This window comes from Hyperolius riggenbachi, chromosome 1, assembly GCF_040937935.1.
Source record: "Hyperolius riggenbachi isolate aHypRig1 chromosome 1, aHypRig1.pri, whole genome shotgun sequence".
Lineage (NCBI taxonomy): Eukaryota > Metazoa > Chordata > Amphibia > Anura > Hyperoliidae > Hyperolius > Hyperolius riggenbachi.
This window is the reverse complement of record NC_090646.1, coordinates 178,710,428-178,734,344: the sequence shown is the minus strand read 5'-3', so window position 1 is coordinate 178,734,344 and position 23,917 is coordinate 178,710,428. Positions and strand designations below refer to the sequence as shown.

Here is a 23,917-nt window from a genome sequence, read left to right as displayed (position 1 = left end):
TGAGTAAAACTCATTTTTTTTTCCTGGCTTAAGTGTCCCTTTAAAGCGGAATATAACCCAGCATTTCAACTTTGCTCTAAAACATTATTTACAGCATATTATATGCAACCAGCATTTTTTTTTACTAGATCAGCATTGGACGGGTTACACACAGACCTTTAAAGTTCCGTGGAGAGAAATGCTGTTGCAGCTGAAGTTTAGATAGATACATTTAAGTAAACACAATGTAACAAGTGGTGAATGTGACACACTCTCTGACTGTGCAGGAGCTCCTGGACACAGAGAGAGAGTGTGTGTCACATTCCTTACTTGTTACATTGTGTTTACTTAAATGTATCTATCTAAACTTCAGCTGCAACAGCATTTCTCTCCACGGAACTTTAAAGGTCTGTGTGTAACCCGTCCAATGCTGGTCTATAAACAAAATGCTGGTTGCATATAATATGCTGTAAATAATCTTTTAGAGCAAAGTTGAAATTCTGGGTTATATTTCGCTTTAAGGGAAACTGCATGGTGTGTACCAGGCATTAGGGACTCACTGCTCTGACAGAGAAAACATACGCACGTATAAATGAGTCACTAAAACAGCTTTTCCTCCTGCAAACCAGTGATCCCTAGTCAGGGTGTTGTACAGAATGCTATTAGGTGGGTGGGTGGTTAGGGGAGGTTGGTGACAATGGGCTGTTGAATGGGCGCTGGAAAATACAAATCCGGCTCTACATTTTTTTTTAGTGATACTTATCTCTGTTCAGGGGTTTTTATTTTATGATTCTCTCATAAAATCTGTTTTGGAGCCATGACCAGCAAGCCCTCACAAGGCTGAGTAGAGACTGTCATAGACCGCACAGGCCGATCTTTGATCGGGTCAATCATTTAGTGTCAGAACGTCGGTCTCTCTGTCACTTTGCGCATAGATGCCCATATGTGGATTTGCAGTCTATGAACCGACTAGCCGAGAGGAGCGTCCTGACTCCAAAGGATTCACCACACACGTACAATTCAAATACTTGCCACCACCTGTGAGTCAGCACAGGACTGTAAATATTTTAGCACACTGCAAACACTGTAAGTTAACCCTTAGCTGTATGCAGGGATCGGCGCCAGACCTGTTTATCTGTGCCCGATTCAAGCATGAGTTATAAATACAAGATACTCTAGAGCACAAGGTAACGTTTTTGGAGGAGTAAGTACGATTGTGTATGTTCAGGAACAGGTCATAACCGTAAACCGATTTTTAAATGTTTTAATAACAAAAATGCATTACACACATTTACATACACTAATAAACATACACACAAAGCTTAAAATAAAAGGGAATAACTGTGAAAAGGTTTATTTACCCGAAATGCAGTCTGTGTGGGGATATTTCCTTTTGGGGAAAGAGATCCTTGGTTTCAGAATCATAGGCTTTTAGGTATATTTTGTAATCCAAGCAGATGTTACAGTTCCAAGATTGCCGCTAACCACATGGTCCTCTGGTTAGCAGCAGCAGGCTCTCGTGAAGATGGGATTTGGAGGACTGAAGTCCGTCTGCTGGCAATGTGCTTTTTGATGAAGCTGCTTTGGGAGTGTGGCAAGGCCTGCCCCCTCTGAATTACCCACCAACAGTCCACCTCCTCCTAGAAGGATTTTGAGCTTAAATTGTGAAACACTGTAACTCATAAACTATACATGTCATATTTAGGTGGATAACAGATTCATAATTGTCCTCGTCCACCCCCAACCACCTCTCGGTGGGAGTCCCCCAAGGTTCGGTCCTTGGCCCCCTACTGTTCACCCTATACACATCCTCCATTGGCAAGGTTATCTCCTCCATGGGTTTTAACTACCATCTGTATGCAGATGACACCCAGATCTACCTCCACACCCCTGACATATCCACCACTACCATGGACAAGGTCTCCTCCTGCCTATCCACCATCTCCTCCTGGATGTCTGCTAGGTTCCTGAAACTAAATCTAGACAAAACGGAATTTATGATCTTCCCACCCCGGCCATCCACGAACCTCCCAGATGTGCATGTCACTGTTAACCACACTACCATTCGCCCTACCTCTCAAGCCCGCTGTCTGGGTGTCACCCTGGACTCCACACTCTCCTTCACTTCCCACATCCAAAACCTCACAAAGTCCTGCAACTTCCACCTTCGTAACATCTGTAAGATTCGCCCTTTCCTGACCTCTGCCACCACCAAACTCCTCATCCATGCCCTCATAATTTCCCGCCTTGACTACTGCAATGCCCTGCTGTCTGGTCTCCCTATGACCCGAACAGCCCCACTGCAGTCCATCATGAATGCGGCAGCCAGAATTATCCACTGCTCCCATCGCTCCACCACGGCAGATCCCCTCCTAGAATCCCTCCACTGGCTTCCTATCCAGTCCAGAATCAGATTCAAGATACTGTGTCTGACCTACAAATCTGTCCACAAAACCTGTCCAACCTACATTTCCGATCTTACTCAGAGGTACACACCTAGCCGCTCACTCCGCTCTTCCAATGAACTTCGCCTAACCACCCCCCGCATCACCCAGTCCCATGCACGCCTCCAGGACTTCTCAAGAGCTGCTCCAACACTATGGAACTCCCTACCTCCACCCATTAGGGCAGCCCCCTCCTTCAACATCTTCAAGAAAGCCCTCAAAACTCACCTTTTCACTCTGGCCTACTACCCCTCACAAGTGCTCTAAACCTACAGCTGAACTCTGGTCCCCTACCATTCGTGTCCTTACCTCTCCCTCTAGATTGTAAGCCTTTGGGCAGGGTCCTCCTCCTTTTGTGTCCTACCTGATCTGGCACCTCCATTACTGTGAACCCATGCCATGCATTTGAGTGAACCTAACTTGCCTAATCTCCATGCTTCATCCAGTGACTAAGCATTACCTTGTACTAATACTGTGCTGTGTGATCTGGTTTTCTTGTATTCCTGTATTGTCATATTGCTGTATGTCACCCCTAAATATTGTCTGTAACCTAAATTAATGTTCAGCGCTGCGTAATATGTTGGCGCTTTATAAATACAATAAATAATAATAATAAAATAATAATAATAATAATTGTCAGAAAATACCGATTAATGTGACATCTTGCATGAGTGCGTTAGGCTGACCGGTCCCCAAGGCAGGTCATACACCAATAACCGGACAAGTTATTTTTATGAATGTTATATCAGCACATTGGGCAGATTTTAACGAATAAGACTATATTAATTTCATAGCTGTGCTATACACGGTTTTCATTTAACAGACCGAAATCAAAACTACATGCATTTCAATCTGTTCCTAATCGGAGCCACTGTGTCTGAGCCCTTCAGTGGAGCTAGCTTCCCCTGGATGAGGACCTGTTGGTGCTCAATTAGCAGCTGAGTGTGACCAGCTACAACACTCTTTGATGTATTACACCCAGATTCTAGCTAGGTTTCACACCTCTGTGTCCCTGGCCAGCAAGGAATGATACAGAATCGCTAATCGTCTCGATTTCCGTATCATTCATCACAGGGACGGTCTTTGCCCTGGTGCGCAAATAGTGGTTGTTGGATTTAGCAGCCCATACTTATGAGTACCCTATACTTATACTATACTTATCGATCTATACTTATACTATACTTATTGATTTCTAATTAAGTTACTACACCCGATTGGGCTCCCTGTGTTTTTTCTCTTGCATGAGCTACCTTTTTAAATAAACGAGTGTGTATAGTGCAGAACGTTTACTATGATACTTTCTTTCACTTGGACCATTTCAGAAATGCATCCATATACAGAGTTTATAAAGAAAAGTCTTGTCAATGAGTCATATCGTATGGTCAAGAACTCACTTCTGAATAGACACCAACAGAAGCCTTCCCTTGACACTGAAGCTTTTAGCTTTGGCACAAAGGGACTTTTTTTTTATCGAGATAGGTAAGCACCACTGGTGTTATGGAGAGAAATATGAGGGGGGGGGGGGGGGGTAATGTTTGCATCATGTGATACCAAGTAATACTACTAACTATTCATGTGACAGGAATTAAGATTTCTTTATTTTAAGCATCCTTTCAGGGGTTAAGGTTAGGGTTAGCATTAGTTCAGAAAGATTTATTGGGAATAGCATTTAGTAAGAGGAATTAAGGATGAAAATAGTAGATAATGGAGACAGGCATAGCCCACTTGTTGCTATTCATCTTTTGGCTTTAGGTTTTACTGCAGAAAAGAGTAGAAACATTAAATAAGTATTGGTATGCACACCTTCAAAATAGCAAGTGAAAATATTATAAGAGGGTGCTCAGTCAATAAACCAGACCTAACACTAGGTCTTACAAAATCCTATATATAAAGAATAACTGGCACACCACGCAGTTGAAGATGCTTAAATGTAGTTATATTGTAAACACAGAGGAAATTTGCATATAAATTACATACAATGGGCTCTGAACAACACAGAGTAGCCCAAACTGTGATACAATGCACTAGCAAAAATACACAATGGAGGCATACACAGCAAAAGGGATCAGAAACACAATCAAATGCACAAAAGTTCACTGCTGCCAGAAATGTCCATATGACATACGACTTTTTTTTTTTTTTTTTTTTTTGCAGCTGAATGAAGCAGATTTTTATTTACAGACTTTCATGACTACTGTTTAGCATTCAGAGGAAGTCTTACAAATGTGGCCCTTCAATTGAAAATAAAAAATTAAGACTTTATTCTGTTGTTAATGTTCTATATACCATGACTACACATACAATTAATTATCTTATAAGTATATGTTCAGTTCAAGTGTGCTTTAATCTCAAGTGGGCTTTAAAAATGTAGCATGTGGAGAAAAGTATGAGCTGCCAATGTTGGTTGTCCCGGAAATGAACCATAGTGGTTTTGTTACTAGATATACAGTATTTAGAGGTCCAACAAAGTTATGGTTTGAAATCTTTGCATCTTTCCCATGTCTTCCTCCAAGACACATACAATAAAATGGTCACTGTGCATGAAAGTAGTTGTTGCTCTACAGAGGGTAGAACAAACCACCATCATTTTCCACATTGTTTTCTACAGTGTTATGGGTGTGTGAAGGGACGGGGTTGTTAAAGAGACTCTGCACTAAAAAAAAAGTCCCCTGGGGGTACTTACCTCGGAAAAGGGAAGCCTCAGGGTCCCAATGAAGCTTCCCCCATCCCTGTAGCTGCAGGCAATCCAGCGCTGGCTCCCGCGAAGCATCCCGCAATCCTCGCTCGACAAGCCTATTTACCTTCCCTGGCTCCAGCGGGTGGTGCTGTTGCGGCTCTCAGCACAGAAATAGATGGAAATAGCTGATCTCTGTCATGTCTTCTCTACTACACAGGCTCAGGAGACTTGCGCCTGTACAGTAGAGCAGACCGACAGCGATCGGCTATTTCAGTCTATCTCCGTGCGGAGAGCCGACACTGCATCTGCGCTGGAGCCGGGAAGGTAAATATTTACATCCCCGCTGTTCAGAGGGGCACAGCGAGACCGCCGTGGGACACAGGAGGACAAGGAAAGCCTCAGTAGAAACCGGAGGCTTCCCCCACCCGAGGTGAGTACTCCCCAGGTGAACTTTTTTTTAGTTACAGGTTTTCTTTAAATGTAAAATTTTCCAGCGAAAAAAAAGTGAAAATTGGACGAACAACAGGTTTTGGACTAGTCCATCTCCTCATGGGGGATTCTCAGGATTTTCTTTGTTTTCAAGAGCATTTCCTGAACAGCAGTTGCTAAGTCTAACTGACAAAATAGTGTGCAAGTCAGTAGGGAGGCTTACTATTTTGACATTTAAGCTGCCGTTCAGGAAATGCTTTTGAAAACAAGAAAACTCTGAGAATCTCCCATGAGGAGGTGGATAAGTCCAAAACCTGTCGGTTCTGTCCGATTTTAACTGCTCACTTTTTTTCACTGGAGTGGTCCTTTAATCCTAGTCTTGTTGACAATAGTTAACTGTGTTCATGCCAGACTTGGTGCCGTATGCTTTGCAAGGAGGTAGCAGCACTGCGGTCTACATTTCTTTCCATGTTATATGTTACATTCTCTAGTGTTACATTGAAAGAGTTCATATGTTATGAAATAAGTATGCCATTAAACTTACAGTATGGTTTGCTACATTGTAATTGTGGAGCATTTAGCATCAGCTTGCTACACTATAATTGTGAAGCAAACCGCATTTTCTCTACATGTTATAATTGCGGACCTAACTCTCCATTACGATTTCAGTAGGTGGCTTAACAGCCACTCATAATTTCTAAAAGCCATAGTGCAAGCTATAGAACTAAGTGCTGTGCAAAATAATAGCAAAATTGAAAGCATAATATTTCACTTAGAAATCCTAGGCTATAGCTAACACTTTTCTCAGTAGCTGGCAATATGGTTTTGATAGCTAACAAGCTTGTATAAGTAGTGTTACTGCACATACATCTACCAAACCACTTCAACACATAATACATTCTACAAATAAGAGTTCTTCTGCACACTATACATCCTATAAAAAGCACAGTTCTAAGTTGGTAAAACAAACCTAACTACAAGCTATCTCTCCCTGAACCATACACTTGTCCCTCTTTCTGTCTCTCTGGCTGCGATCACACAGAGAATGCAAAATGGAGTGACAAACCCCTCCCTCTGCCCCCCTCTTAGTAACTGCCTATGGTGGAATCTCTCCTCATTGGCTGCTGGGCCTTGCTGTGCATCCAGTAAGCACAGAAGACGCCCATTCTGCTCTTCCCGCAGCATTGCATGGCAAATCACTGGGCTTCACCTGTAAAAAAAACTTTGGTAAGCGAGAAAGGCGTACGTTAAAAAAGGGCGCCGGGAAAAAGGGCGCACGGGTTTAAACGATAAGCATGAATAACGTTTTTTAAAAAATGGTGCTATATTTCGTTTAAAAATAATGTTTTATAAAGTTATAAATCATTAAATAATGTGTATGAAATCGGCAATTGTATAAACGTTAATCTTCCCTGTTTAAAAAGTGAAATTTATAATAGCGTTTTATAAAACATTAATAAGAATGTTACTAAAGCTATACCTAACCCTACTCTCACACAGAACCCTCCCTGTACCTATTCCTAACCCCTAGATTCCCCTGGTGGTGCCTAAACCTAAGTCCCCCTGGTGGTGCCTAAACCTAAGACCCCCCTGGTGGTGCCTAAACCTAAGACCCCCCCTGGTGGTGCCTAAACCTAAGACCCTCCTGGTGGTGCCTAAACCTAAGACTCCCCCTGTGATAAGCATTAATAACGTTTTAAAAAATATTGTGCGGTTTTTCATTTAAAAATAATGTTTTAAAAAGGATTGTACTGTTTTTCGTTTAAAAATGTGTAAAAAAATTATAAATCATTAAATAATGTGTAATCATGAGAAGCAGTTATAAAACATTAAAAGTCTCGGGCGCCGCTTTTAAAACGTTATTTTTCTCCGGCGCCCTTTTTTCCTATTGGGCGCCGATTAAACGATATTTATTATGGGAGTGAATGGCGGCGCCCTTTTTGTCCACCTGCCTCATGCGCCCAAATTTCCTGCTTCCGCGAGAAAGGCCCAATTTGCCAATGAGATTGAACTTACAAATCTCGCTCACCCATTCATACTGTACAGGGATTTCAGGCAATCTGTAGTCTAGAAGACCACGTATTATATAAGAATATAATACATAAATAAAATGCACAGAATCTAGAATCATGAGATGTTGTTAAAGAGAACCCGAGGTGGGTTTTAAGAATGCTATTAGGACACAGAGGCTGGTTCTGCATATGATCACCAGCCACCAGTCTGTACTGTGCCCCCCCAGTCTCCCTCCTGTGCTCCGCTGTCCCCTATAAATAAAATTGGTAGCAGTATGTCTACCTCTGAGTGTCTGTCCCCGCTGCTCCCGGGGGAGGCAGGGGGGCGGCGGTGACACTCAGAGGTAAACAGCCTGCTAGCTACAAGGTGCATGTCGCTAGCACGGTGGTTTTATTTATGGAGGACAGCAGAAAGCAGGGGGGAGACTGGGGGGCACAGTACAGACACAGAGGCTGGTGATAGTATGCAGAACCAGCCTCTATGTCCTAATGGCATTCTTAAAACCCACCTCGGGTTCTCTTTAACTACCTTAAGGCCGCTTCACGTCCATGGGCGTGGCCGTGGCGTCAGCCCCAGGACTGCCTAACGCCGATTGGCGTCAAGTCCTGGGGCTGCAGTTTGCAGGAGATCGCACGCAGGATGCGCGCACATCTCCTGCTCGGGGGGCGGAGCTCCACCCCCTCTTCAGTCTCCGAGCGGCGATCAATATAACATGAGTACAAATGTGACAGTTGGCCAGTGGAAGCAGCTTAATTAAGGAGGGTGAGCACAATTAATATTGTAACCAAGTCTCCAAATAGCAGAACACAGGTAGAGCCAGCTAATAAAAAACAAACAAAAAAAAAAACAGGGTTTATGGCAAGGGTAAGGTAAGGAGGAGAAGAGGAGGGGTAAAAGGGAGAAGATGGACAACAAAGGCTTCATTTCACTAAGCTTATCTCCTGTCTTTAATAACGTTTCTAGAGTTATCAACATGGTGATAAGGCATGTAGTATTCAGGAAACCTTTTACCTCAGGCAAACCTAAAGTTAACTCTTCTGTCTTTAAGTTAAGGAGAGATGTCTAAAGTTAACTCTTCAATCCTCAAAATAAATCCAGAATTCTAAAGTTAAAGATTGACTGTTAATTGGCTGCATGTACAAATAACTACAGAGGAGGTAACTTAAATGGACACTGTAGGGGGGTCACGGGAAAATGAGTTGAAGTTACCCAGGGCTTCTAATGGCCCCCCGCAGACGTCCTGTGCCCGCGCAGCCACACCCCAATGCACCGGCCCCGCCTCTGGTTCACTTCTGGAATTTCAGTGTTAAAGTCTGAAAACCACTGTGCCTGCGTTGCCGTGTCCTCCCTCCCGCTGATGGCACCAGGAGCGTTCTGCACAGGCCCAGTATGGTCTGTGCCTGTGCCGTGCGCTCCTAGTGACATCAGGAAAAGCGAGGACACGGCAACGCAGGCGCAGTGGTTTTCAGACTTTAAAGTCTGAAATTCCAGAAGTGAACCGGAGGCGGGGTCGGAGCATCTGTGAGTGGTTGCATGGGCACAGGACGTCTGCGGGGGACCATTAGAAGCCCCGGGTAACTTCAACTTCTTTTCCCCCGACTCCCCTACAGTATCCCTTTAAGGACTGAAGTGATAACTGTGAAAACTTATCTCTACACCTTAATAAGGCAAGATTGATGTTTGGTGGTAAGTTTTCTCTTGCCTTTTTATCTCCAGCATGATCTTAGTGAATTGAGGCCAAAGAAAGGTAGGGGAAGAGGAGGATGAAGAGAGCGACAATACATTTGAGAGAGTGAGAAAGAAAAAGGGAGCAGAGATGGTGAAGCATGAAAATGGAAGTGTAGGAGAGAGAGACTGACGAATCCCCCTGTGACAGACTTTTTTATGATAAATACTCCTGTGGCAGACCCCTTACAGACACATATACATGTGACAGCACTTGGAGATAAATACCATTCTGACAGGCCCACTTTGTGACAGACTATCTAGTGACAGATCCCCGTAGCGCAAGTCTGCCAGTGCCAGGCCCCTTAGTGAAAAAAAAAAAAACACCTAGCTTAGGTCTGTCCTGGGATAACCCTCCAGTACTGATCCTCCTGTGATAAAGCACACAGTGTAGATAGCCCTATGAAGGACACCAGTCAGAAGCCACTTTGACAGAGGCCAGATAGCACACCCCCTTCCGCCCTTAACCATTTAAGCCTTCTGAACTGAGAGGCTATGTTCAGAAGGCCATGTGCGCTCCCGCGGCCGATCACGCGCACTCCCGGCCTTGGATCGTTAGCCCAGGAATCAATGAATCGGGACATGGTGCCCGATCACTGATTCCTTTCCATGGCAGAAAAAGCGGGAAGCCTCGCTTTTTCTGCCTCCTACATCCCCCTACGTCCCTCTAAGCGCACATGTTACGCTTAGAGTGACAGCATGTAAACAAACTCACGCCATCTTGTGGCCAAAAAGTAAAACTACATCTGCATGTAAAAATAAAATAAACACATACAGTATTTCAATTAAAAAATTACTATTTACATCCCACCATCCCAAAAATACATCCCATCATACCCAAATACAATGCTCTTAAGTTAGATTTTATTAACTTGGTAATGGGTGATGTGCAATAAGAGTTGCTTTGTATATTTAAGAGCTTATTTTCCTCTTATCTAAACACAAAATGTGTTATATTTGTTTTTTTGGAAGTGCAAAATAGTTGTAACTGCAAATCTGAATTTCTACTTAAAAGATACACACAGGACTGCAAGCTACAGTACTAATTTTAGATATCCACTTTCAGGAAGTTGGCAGCAGTGTTCTTTAGTTTATTTTTAAAATGAATCTAGCATGTATCTTAAGATAACGCTAGCATAAATCTCATAAATACAGGCATTATGGATAGTGTTGCTGCTCAAGTTTAGGTTTAAGCAAATTTTCATGTGCTTCTGTATTGAATAAATTTGTAAAAACAAAACAGAGGACACCAAGAGCCCAATAGTGCAATATTGTCTGGTAAGCTCAATATATAATATGTCAAAGGTTCTTATACTCACAAAGGTGGGTTACCATCAGGCAACCACTTGACAGGCAGGTGGGGAGTATTAGTACTTGACCCCACTCAGGTATAAAAGTCGCTCTCTGTAGATAGGAAAATGGGGAAAGAACCCCTCCACCAGGGGTGGACTTAATCGTGCTGTAATATGTATGAACAGAGGCACCTAGCACAGTAAAAAAATGTTCTAAAAATGATAAAAAGAGGGAAGTCGAGGTGGACTTACCTCCCCTGGTAGTGGACATATACTCAAATGCAGATTAAAAAATATACAATTTATTCACAGCTCCATAAAATTGCAACGCGTTTCACGGTCAACAGTCCCGCTTCATCAGGCAGTACAGGAGTATATAAAACTGGTTCAGGTCCATAAAGCGTGTGAGCGTCTCTGGGTAGAGGCGCTCACTCGCTTTATGGACCTGAACTAGTTTTATATACTCCTGTACTGCCTGATGAAGCAGGACTGTTGACCGCGAAACGCGTTGCAATTTTACGGAGCTGTGAATAAATTGTATATTTTTTACTCTGCATTTGAGTATATGTCCACTGCCAGAGGGAGGTAAGTCCACCTCGACTTCCCTCTTTTTATCATTTTTAGCACATTGTTTTACTCTGCTTGCCGCCTCTGTTCATACATATTACAGCACTGTATATAATAAAGTAGTTGTCAGCATACCTGAATATTTGTGTCTGTGTACATAAACTACCTCATAATTGCATCTGAATCTCTACATCTCACACTAATAGTTGAGTTCCACAATATTGATGATTGAGATTCCACTACAGCAGTCTTACCGTGGACGACGTGTTTAAAATTATTCATAGGATTCTACCAATAAACAGGGGGAATGTACTTAAACTACATTTATTTCATAAACTGTTGCTGTTATCCTATATACTAACCGAAGGTTGTAAATATGCATGAACCCGGAAGCTGAGAGATCAACATGACAACCTGATTTTGACAGGCATTATTTAAAATGAATCCTATGTACTAACTTAAGATTGTAAATAAGCAGGGACCCAGAAGCACCTGTGTGCATTGGCTTAGTGTGGGCAGTGCAGTTGTGGGCGGTGGCTTAGTGTGGATGGAGGCATAAGGTGAGCAGTAGAGCTGTTGGCAGCAGCTTAGTGCAGCAGTTGAGGTATGCACAAGGAGTTGCAGGTGCGTACGTGCATACTCATGCACCTGTGAGTGGTGGCTTACTGTGGGTGGCAGTGCAGTTGTGGGTGGCAGCTTAGTGAGGGTGGTGGTTTTGTGTAGCGATGGCTTGATGTGCTTGCTACAGTTGTGGGTGGCCGTGTGGGGGGTTGCTTATTGCGGGGGGGGGGGTTGCTTATTGCGGCAGTTGTGGTGTGCAGAAAGTGGTGGGGGGGGGGGGGGTTCCTGCTACAGTATATTTCACTTGTCTCTGCGTTGCACTGGGTAAATACAGCTGGGAAAATATTTTTAAGTGCCCACCGTTTTGCCTGAAATGAAAATATTTTGAAGGGATTGATTCCATTCTACACCCACAGTATACTGTACATGTAAATTAAAAAACAAGATGAAAAATAATGTCCCCTTACCCTCTTTAATTTCTTGTCCCCATGCGTGCTGGCAATGGCAATCTCCACCACCTGACCTCTACCACTTGACTTCTACCAAACCCTCTGTAACATTAGGGAGTACTTTTGAAAAGCGGGTAGAATACCCTTGTCCAATGTTATTGCGCTATATGAGACAACAGTCCAGCTATTTCCTTGAGAAAGACTGAAAGGTTTTCTGTTAGGTCAGCAAAATGATATTTTTTTTCAGCTAAAGGTAAGGCTGCAAGTTATTGAATGGACTAAGTGGGCCCAACAGTAAAGGATCCAATCTTCAAAGTTGATCTGGATCACAGTGCAACTCATCTCACCTCACAGTTTATAGTAGTTGGTTGGCAGTAGAGCTTTCAGAGCGGGCTTGAATTTTCATCAAGCCAGGTTTGGGGTTTACAGGCCAGGTTATAAGATTCTATTAGGTATTGTGTGACAGCTGTTTTGTTGTTTAATGTGTGTTAGAGTACGACTTTGATGAAGCTGTCCTTGGAGTTGAGGACAGGTCATAGTTTAAAGTCTGGTTATTGCATTCCATGGTTGAAGCAGCCATATCTGCATGTGAGTTCTTAAATTTTCAGGTCCAACACTGAAGCTTTCCCTGTAGATAATATCACTGTGCTGTTATGTGAGCTAGGAGATGAAGAACATGTTTTGGCACCTTAGTGGAAGCCTCTTTTTGTCTTCCAGAGGATGCCAACCGATTTTAGCAGGATAATTAGATAGGTTAATTAAGAAAAAGCATTTTGAGATGCAGGTAGGCTCAAGTGCTTTTACTGATTACTAATATTTTAAAATTAGAACAGCAGGTAATTACTAAAACAGGAAAGGTAGCTTTGATTTTGGAGTTCCTGCTGAGATCAAAGAAAGTGAGATGGGCCACTTTTAGATGTAAAGTGAGAGTTAATCCGATGTCGATGTGAAGGTTGAGAGAGAGCATGACTTTTAAAAACAGGGTTTTTTTTTCTTTTAATGGATCATGATTATAATTATGAAATGCATACCAAAATCAATAGTCACTTGGTCTGGAAGAATACATACAAGAACTTAGGCTTCAGAATGCAGCATGGGCAGGGCAGGTAAATGCAGAGAAGAGCTTAAAAAATTAGATTGTAGTAGCTATCTTCTTATCAAGCTGAGTTTGTACAAAAAGGAGACATTTAAGGATGGAATATAATCTAGTTTATATCTCAGCCATCCAAAGTCCTATCTACACCCTCTGTGTTGCAAGTATTCCCAGAGTTGTATCAGCTGAGGAACTGTTTATAATTGTATTCCCAGTCCATGTGTAATTGTGTTAAATTGTAATACATTTAAAGCTAGATACACAGAAATTACTGACACCCGCAAGGATCAGGGCTCAATCCCCTGGGTAACATTTCAGGGCACAGTGCTGTACAGACATGACACTAGCTTAGAGGCTAGTAACACATCTGTAGCAATAGAGGGGTGGGGGGAGGGGACGAAGCAGGACAGAGCAGCTTCCACTGGGTGGAAAGGGAAAACAATATCCTCAGGCATTGGTCATCCATTGTTGTTGCTAAAAATGCAGTGGGCTGGGTCTTAAGCCAACATTGGGGGACTCCTGCACACAGGCCAGTTTCTAGGCTAAATTGCACCCAGGGTGAGGGTGTTAAAATCATGCTCCATCACCCCCCCCCCCCCCCCCCCCTGGAAGCCAGGTATAGGTGCCCACAGTATAGGTTAGCCAGATATAGGTCGTCCCCCCCCCCCCCAGTATAGGTAGCCAGGCATAGTTGGCCCCAGTATAGGTTAGCTACGTAGATGCCTCCAGAATAAGGTAGCCTGTATGGTTGCCACCAGTATAGGTTAGATAGGTAGGTGTTTTAAAAAAAGGTAGTCAGTATAGCTGCCCCAGTACAGGTTAGATAGGTAGGTGCCCCGCACCGGCGTGAGGAGCGGGTATGGTGTAGTTATAATTCACCTTCCACCGCCGATCTCCTGCAGCCTCTATCCCCTTCCTGTCCAAGGCGTCTGTCACATTGGTAACAGCTCCCCCTGTGATGACATGCGGTCATGTCATCACAGGGAGGCGCTGTTACCAACGCGATGGACGCCTGGCCTGGGAGAAGGAGATGGAAGTTGCAGGGGATCGGAGGAAGGTGAGTTGTAACTACTATGCCCACTTCCCCCGCCGCTGTGCCCCCTCTTCCTGCCGCTCAATCTGGTGCCCCGGGCAATTGCACTATTTGCATGCCCAAAGAAACCGAGCTGCCTGCACACACTAGATTATGGGTCATGATGGTCCTTAATGGCCTTGGCAGAGTGTCATCTAGTGTGTGTTACTAGCCTAAGCTGTAGAGCAACTGTCGGCATCAGCAGCCCTCTTGGAGCATGGTCAGAAGTAAAAATAAAAAGATAATTTGAAATGCAAGTATGATGTGTGACATGTAGTTAGTTTTAACTGCTAATCAGATTCCAGTTTACTGAAGTCAGTTCACTAAAAGCTTATGTATAGACGCTTGCATAGACTCCTGTAGCTTGAACAGTTTATTCATAACTATGCCCAACATTTTTCAATGGGGTGCTATGTGTAGTAATAGACTAAAATGAAGAAAGGGAAAGAGGGGAAAAAAAAGAGCTGAAGCCCACATAAGAGAAGTAGTCAGAATAAAATGTTGAACAGTTATTTTATTTTATTGTATACCCACGTTCATAGTATATGCTTTTATACCATAAGCAAATGTTTGTTAACTACTGTTTCAAAACTTCAATAAAAACTATTGAAACAAACAAAAAAAAAATGTTGAACAGTAAGTAAATACTCTGGTATCAGGGGGCCAGGGGCATAACTACAGGGGGGCAGCCCCTGTGACCGTGGGGGAGGCCCAGAGCTGCAGGGGGCCCATCTACTACCCCACCACCTCTGATAAGAGAGTCTATCCTCCAGATCAGGAGATTTTGTAGATACACTTATTATGGGCTTGAAGATTATGATGGCCACACTTGTTTTGTGACCCTTGCAAGGGAAAGGGTGTGCACATGGGGGGGGGGGGGGGGCATAAGTTTTGCAGGGGGGGGGGGGGGGGCATGATTTATTGTTATGCCCCTGTCTCTGGTATGGTATACTATAATGTTCCTTCAGCAATAGCACTTTGCAGAACATCTAGAATCATTCCACTATGGCTTTGAATCTAAGTCTGTAGTTCATCTAGAAGCATAATAACCACTGGCCCTCAGTGATTACAATGGTATACTGGTCTCTTTTAGTGCAGTCGGCCACAGACTTTCAATTAGGTGTGCCTGGGACACAACGGCTGTTCACTATGCAGTGGATCTTATAAGTAAATAACCAAAACCTTCACTGCACATGTGCTGTAACTCACCATCTCAGTGATATAAATGCTTTTATATACAGTAGATCCAAAAGCTATAGAGTATGTGCTCTGCAAAACTATACTTACTGTAGCTAGCTGCAATTTATTATTTCTTTGTTTCTCAACGGAATTCCTAATGGTGTATACTGTATATAATAACTACCCACAATGTCTATGCTGTTAACCTCCCTGGCGGTACGCAGTTTCTGAGGCTGCGTCCGCGGGAGGGATTTTTTGAATTAAAGTTGTTTTAGCCTTTGTAGCTAGCACTAGGCTAGCTATAATTATCCCCCACGTCCCCCCGCACCCTTCTGATCCCCCCGATTGCAGCCACGATCCCGCGGGAGCCGCAGCCTCCCCAGGGAGCTTCAGTTGATCGGACATGACGTCTGACATCATGCGCAATCCGGAGCCTCCCCATAGCGAAGCCTGGTGCTGATTGGAGAGGCTGCGCCATCGCGGGATACGTATAACGGCGGTGATCGGGGGCGATCAAAAAAGAGCGGAGGGACTTGGGGGACAATGGTAGCTAGCGAAGTGCTAGCTACAAAGGCTAAAGCAAATTTAATTCAAAAAATCCCTGCTGGGGCAGAGAAATCCTCTGTGGCGGCTACCCCGAGTGTAGCTCCGGGTTACCGCCAGGGAGGTTAAGGTTAAGTAGACAAGATAAGAGAGCAAAAGTACGTGCAGAGACCTGTATTTAAGCTGAATGTTTTGCTCAAATTCAAGTGATCTTTTTCCAATGGAATCAGCACACTTAATTGCAAAGCATAACAAAATGATAAATCTTGCACCAACAAAACAGCCAATAGAACAAACCATCTTAAAGGAGAACTGTAGTGAGAGGTATATGGAGGCTGCCATATTTATTTCCTTTTAAGCAATACCAGTTGCCTTGCTATTCAGCTAATCCTCTGCCTCTAATACTTTCAGCCATAGGCCCTGAACAAGCATGCAGCAGATCAGGTGTTTCTGACAAATTTAGACAGATATGACAAGATTAGCTGCATGCTTGTTTCTGGTGTGATTCAGACACTTCTTTAGGCAAATAGACCATCAGGGCTGCCAGGCAACTGGTATTGCTTAAAAGGAAATAAATATGGCAGCCTCCATATCCCTCTCACTACAGTTCTCCTTTAATGGTCAGGGATCAGTTGTCTTGGATCACACCAGAATGTTTAGCTGTAACACCACATGGTTTAGCAGTAACTCTCTGGAACATACAGTATAGTATAAGATAGGTTACCAGTGCTGATGTAATCACAAAGCATATAATTATTGTATTATCAGCTGAGAGCTAGGCAATGCATCAGCAAACAATTCAATGATGCTTGCAAATATTACAGTATATGCCTACTCTGTCCAGTTTGAACTGCTAGCAAGGAATGATGAATGGGATTGTCATAGTGCTGTAATCACTTGCTCAGGCTAATACAAGAGAAGTAAGCATTATATTGTCCCTTTAGAATGTACAACAGCTAAGGCTTACCTCTCTAAACCTAATAATGATGCTTGGAGATGCTAAAAATATGCTTCCTGGTCTGTGCAATTAATTGTACAAGCAACATGATGGAAATCTGGGGCTGGTTGTTAACCAAACATTGTCCTGTTGCCATAATTGCACAAAGAAATGAAGAGCATAGCTGCAAACTGCAATGAAAAGTTGTATTTTCATAACATTGCATTACAAAATTGCTTGTGTAGCACTAATGTATATTATGTGTTTTCTGTAACTCCTCTATTGTTAACAGTGATGAAGTGAAAATGCCAATATTGTTTTTGCATTAATTTTCATGAAAATAATGTTAAATTACATTTTCGAGCGAAAATGCCATTGAAAATAAGTTTTGTTATTTTTCAAGTTTTTTTGCACTTTTCGCGAATTTCTATGGTAAAAGTATCACATTTTTTGCAGTAAAAATGTGCATGGTAAAAATATAGTTTTCCCGAGTTTTTGCAGTAAAAATATTAATCCAAGCTATTTTTGAGAAAGTTTTCGTTCATTATGTTATAAAATTATTTTTCTATTTCTCTTTGCATCCAGCATCCAAAATAACCAAAATAAATAATTGTTTGTTTGTAGCCATGGTAACAATTCATAGCCTGGAGGAAATGATCCCAGAGTTTTTAGCTTTCAGTTCAAGACATTTGTTCAATATTTTTCCAACAGTCTGCCTATTACAGGACATAATGTTTCACACCAACCCTGCTCTGTCTTAGTGCTGGTTCACACAGGCAATTGCGGGTTGTTTTCCGCCAGCTATAATGCTCGTTGGTTAAACGCTGCCCATTTAAGTGAATTGCAGTTCAGTACTTTTACAACCACTGGGTTCTGATCCCGATCATTCCCATAGTTTCAGCCAACCCTGGAAGCAACATGCAGCTTCCAGGGTCGCTTACTGATGCGTCTCCGTGTCCCCCTGCAGAGGTGAAAAACACTGATTGTCGTAAAAAGTCGCCAAAAGGCGTCAAATGCATTTCAGCACACTTGCAGAAAAGCATTTGCCTGGGATGCCGGAAGTCGCCCACGTGAACCAGCCCTTAAGGTACACCGCAACATATACCATATTTTTCAGACTATAAGATGCTCCTGACCATAAGATGCACCTAGGTTTAGAGGACAAAACCAGGGGAGAAAAAAATATACTAAACCTGGTGCATCCATGGTGAAGGGGCATCTTGTGGATTATGCCCCCTTTGTACATCGTGCCCCCTTGCACCTCTTTTGTCTCCTGGTCCTCCTCTGTTTCCCTTGTGTTCTCCTCTGTCCCCATGTGTCCGCCTCTGACCTTTGTGTCCTCCTCTATGCCTCTTTGTGTCCTCCTCTATGCCCCATTGTGTCCCCCTGTGTCCTCCGTTTAGCCCCCTGTGTCCTCCTCTGCATGGGCACACTGCATGGAGTCCCTGACATTGCGGCGGGTTGGAGGCTTGTATTGGCAAGCGTTCACAAGTCAGGGGCTCCTTGCATTTGGACTATAAGACGCAGTGACTTTTTTGCCCAGTTTTGGGAGAGAAAAAGTCTTGTAGTCCAAAAAGAACAGTAGCTCATTTTTATTTTCTGACTCCTTTAATGGGATGCCAACTGCTGAAAAATACTGTAACCCTGTTGGTTTAATTCCACTCTGCAATTCCTCTCAGGAGGATTCCATGATGGTTTGCTCCCTAAACTTCAGAGAAATATAAAGGTGAGCAGCAAAGCTTGCCAAAATCCTTTCAGTGCAAATGCTTGCTGTAGTGAGAATTGTTTACTTCTCAGTAAAAGCGTAGTTCCACTTCAGTGTGCTATTTTGATATTGTTTGCAGTGTTTGGAAAGGCTGATGTGTGGAATTTCCTATACTAAAGAAGCACTGGCCTTAATCCCTCAATAAAATTCTTCAGCAGATAGAACCCTCAGCTGAGGTGTGCCTGAATTTCAGCCAAGCTTTTCAAAATAAGCCTGCCAATGTGAGCTGGGGATTTGAAAAAGAGTGGATAAAGACAATAATGTTTTAACACTTGAAAAAGCAGCAATGAAAGCAGACTTTAATTTCATCTATACTATACTTGTTACTAAATGTTTCAGTGCATTTAATTTCAGTGGCGTATATTTAGGGGTGCAGGCATAGCTAGTGCCATGGGCGCCATAGCACCTATCTGTGCCATGTCTTCCCCGTGCTGTGCTGCCCATCATTCCTGCTGCCTCCCCTTCGCAGCCTCAGATCAGCGCTGCCAGATGTCCCCCATTCCAGGCTTCAAGCATCACACCTCAGATCAGCGCTGCTTGCTGTCCCCGCTGCCTCCCCATTCTAGCATCACACCTCAGATCAGCTGCAAAGTGAAGGTGCATAGTACCCGCAGACACAGAGTATGCACATGCAGAAGTGACGTCATTAGTCACCTCCTGCATGTGAAGTACAGCTGCCCGGGAACCATTCACCCTCACTTCACCACTGATCTAAGGCGTGACACTGTAACGGAGATGGAGGCTGGCACTTCCAAAAAAATCAAGCTCTTTTATTGAATCAAAGATAAAAACATGTGGCTATACAGCCACATGTTTTTATCTTAGATTCAATAAAAGAGCTTGATTTTTTTTGGAAGTGCCAGCCTCCATCTACTTTTTGCTTGTTCCAGTTGGATCCCAAAGTTCGGGGAACCTTTGAGGCTTAGGCACTCGATTCATCTTTACAGTGAGTGCTACTCTTTTTATCTGTACATTGAACACTGTAACGGAGAGGCAGCACTGATTTGAGGTGTGATCCTGAAGCGCTGACCTGAGGTCTGAGTGAGTATTGGCAGGGAGAACATGTTTCTTGTTCTGAATGCATTTCCACACTCAGAGCAGGGGGAAAATATAGATAATCTGTTGGCAAAGTGAAGAAGTGCCTCATGTGAGAATTTTTTTTTGTATCTTATTAAGATCATCCATTAGCTGATCACTTTGTTCAGTAACTAGATATTTGTCAACATTCCTTTTGGTAGCCTACCCCTTCAAGAACTCTAAAGACAGTACAGCTTACATTCATTGAGCTCTTTTCAAGCAAGATATTTGACAACCCAGGGACTTTTAAGCTGCTGATACCTCATGACATGAAGTCCCATCCTGTTACCAAGTCGCCTGCCACTATTCTCTGCTGACTTGATTGGCAGTGGAAGCTGTAATCCCCCACAGCCTGTTATTGTGAATGGAGATGAGAGCAGTTCCTAGCATGAGCCATTGTCAGAGTTAGAGGATCCGTGGACAGCTTTCAGTATCTAATCAAACTGAAAGGCAGAAATGCAATCCTGGAAGCACGTGACTATTTATTTCTTTAATTTTGAGGCACATGGCAATATGGCACAGTACAAAAACACAGACAACAATAACGAATGTATGCAAGAAAGGATGCTGTATATTTACAGGGGAGGAAAGGGCCGGGGGGGGGGGGGGGGGGGGGGTTGGGGGCAATTTCAGTGTTTGCCATAGGCGCATTTTTGCCCAGATACGCCTCTGTCTGTTTTATCTAGTATTTTTATGTTTTTGATGATTTTACTTTATCATATAATTCACTAGCAGTAAACAAAACAACCACGGGGGAAGTTTCTGGTTAATTTAGCAGCTATTTGTGCACATAAATGAATGCCTAAGCATGAGATGTGTGATGTCTCATGTGTGACTTAAGGACTAACATAAGACCTGCAGGTAGCAGGCATTCACCTTATACCTCTTCAGCACATAGCATTAAAAAAAAACACTATAATTACATTACAATTAATTATTATTATCATTATTGATTTATAAAGCGACAACATATTCTTTGGCGCTGTACAGAGTAAGAAACAAAATATGGGGTACATAATACAATAGTAAATGCAAAATATTGTCATTTTTCACTATATAAAGTATTTTTTACTTACTAAGTATTGAAAATGTACTCCATAAATAAGGTAAAAGAAAATAAGGAGAGATACTTTGGAGTGTATGCACTAATCTACAGTAAAATTGCAGTTTTGCCTGTTATCTCGACAGTAAGGTTGTGCTCATTGTGCAATTAGTGCATTGCACGCTACCTAGGTAACTCCTATGTTACCAGGATACCAGGGCCGGGCCGAGGCAGAGACTGCAGAGGCTCCAGCTTTAGGGCGCAGTGTAGGAGGGGGCTCACAATTTATTCAGCTGTCATTCCCAATTGTGTTTGAAGCACAAAGAAATAAGAAAAGGGCATACATAGCAGTGACAGCAAGCCAGATAACTAGAGAATAAGGTGTTGGGAGCACTGGGGCGCTTCTTAGTCTAATAGCAATTAGTGTGTGACGGCTGGGGTGGGAGGGATGGAGGGGCGCACTTTGCTGTCTCAGCCTTGGGTGCTGAAGGACCTTGTCCCGGCTCTGCAGGATACCATGCTACGGTACTTGTGTAAGGGCCTGTTTCCACTACATGCAGATTGGATGCAGAATGGATGCAGGAAAACTGACTCCAATGAGAGCCAATGAGCCTGTTTCCACTAAACACGATTTTTCTGATGCAGATTTTCCCATAGTGAAGCCAGGAGTCAGGACGCCACCGCTGGAGGGAGATAAGCGTGCCCGCCCTACACTACGGGCACTGCTTACCTCTACTGAGGCACCCATGCCCAGCTATCCTATACTGAAGGCACCCATGCTCAGCTATCCTATACTGAAGGCACCCATGCCCAGCTATCCTATACTGAAGGCACCCATACCCAGCTATCCTATACTGAAGGCACCCATGCCCAGCTATCCTATACTGAAGGCACCCATGCCCAGCTATCCTATACTGAAGGCACCCATGCTCAGCTATCCTATACTGAAGGCACCCATGCCCAGCTATCCTATACTGAAGGCACCCATGCCCAGCTATCCTATACTGAAGGCACCCATGCCCAGCTATCCTATACTGAAGGCACCCATGCCCAGCTATCCTATACTGAAGGCACCCATGCCCAGCTATCCTATACCGAAGGCACCCATGCCCAGCTATCCTATACTGAAGGCACCTATGCCCAGCTATCCTATACTGAAGGCACCCATGCCCAGCTATCCTATACTGAAGGCACCCATGCCCAGCTATCATATACTGAAGGCACCCATGCCCAGCTATCCTATACTGAAGGCACATATGCCCAGCTAACCTATACTGAAGGCACATATACCTAACTACCTTTCCGGGTGGGGGGGGGGGGGGGCACGCATTTGAAAGGCGGTAGATCTCCTGACCTCTGCGAATTTTAAAGTAGCTCGCGAGCCGAAAAAGTGTGGGCACCCCTGCACTAGAGACTTCTGGAGGCGAATCAACTTTGTGCACAGAAAATAATTAAGATTGGATGATTTTGCCCATACATGTACAATCTCAATCGTATGTACAATCGGTGAAATAAAAATATCGATTTGCACTGTAAATCAGGTAATTTCACTGCCACCACTCTTCCAATTTTGAAGGTAGGGAAGAGACTCCCACTAGCTATTTGCAATATAACTAGCAAATCGACAACTTATTAAGAAAATAATTTAAAAAAGGCAATGCGGTAGGATGTCTCTTTAGAGGGCAGATTCTTGGTAGCAACAGTCAGATTACCAGAACAGGTGCAAGACTGAACAATTCAATCGTTAGTTTTTTTCTAAAACTATACACACAAATATACTTTAAAACCAACAGGTAAATATACCTGTCAGTCAGAACAGATTGGGTTGATAGAAATGGGTAGAGATGAAAAGGAAATAAAATGTCTAATAATACAGGTCAAAATACCGTTATGGGTAGTTCATGGAGCAATCAAAAGCCCATGCGGCAATAGAGCCTTTGTAAAATGTAATACAAGTTGGTGATTTGCCAGTGTCCAGCTGGCCGTCTATTGCTGGTATTTCGATGTCATTCAGATTAAAGGAACAGGACGCTGGGCTCAGTGTGTCATTGTGTTTTAACCATCACTGTAGTTGGGAGGGGTTATGACACGTCCAAGTCCAGCCCATTGTAATTTGAATAGGTGCTGTTCCTGCCTCAGATGCCCAAAATCTGGCAGAATCCTGGTTCTGCCAATTTTCCAGCACCCATAGGTGTGACAGAGACATAAGATTGATATTCATCCTCAGGTTTCGCTCACGTGTCTGTTGCGGTGATAATTCTGTGCAAACGTAGATCATTCTTTTGAGAACTGCCATGCACTGAAAGCTCACAAGGCTGGGTGCATGAGCGAGATGGCCAGCCCACGCATGCACAGTTGCGCATGACTCCTGGCAAAGTTGCGCCCTAACGGACCCACCATCAGAAGAACTCAGGGAGCCCGGGCGACACCGAGGGACCTTCTGTTCAGGGTCCCTTTAAAAGCCTGACTTGGTGGCACTCAGGGCCGGATTTAGGGCAAGGCCACCTAGGCCATGGCCTAGGGCACCACAGCAGCAAGGGCACCAAAGCAGCAGGTTAAATTGGTGCAGTATTTGCAAGCTTGCAAATGCTGCAATGCAGGGAGATCAGGCGAGTGCCTGACTGGGGTACTCTGGTGCTAGCTGCCTGTGCAGCAACCACCTTGCTCTCTGTGCACGTTTGCATTGTGGCCGGTGGCTATGGACTTAGGCAGCATTGGAGACGGAAAGGAAGAGGAAGCTTCTGCACTGAAGACGAGCGGAGAAATGAGTGACACTGATGGCTGCTGCGGTGTGAAGGTGAGCTGGCTACCTATACTGAAGGGTGTGGGGGGGGGGGGGGGGGGAGGGATTAAGGGAGTCATTTGGCTACCTATACTGGAGGGAGAGGGGGGAGGGATCATCTGGCTACATATACTGGTGGTGTCATCAGGCTACCTGTACTAATTGGAAGGGGGGGGGGCACCTGGCTACCTATACTGCGAGGGAAGGGGGGAGGGGTCATCTCGCTACCTATACTGAAGGGGGGGCAGCTGGTGACAGTGGCCTTGGGCGGTAAAGAGTACAAATCCGGCC

General features: G+C 43.8%; 1 protein-coding gene across 1 annotated transcript in view; it reads left to right on the top strand.

Annotated features, from left to right (window-relative positions):
• The window catches only part of NPY2R (neuropeptide Y receptor Y2), a 122,699-nt gene that overhangs the window by 83,907 nt on the left and 14,875 nt on the right, over positions 1-23,917 (top strand). The window lies entirely within an intron of this gene.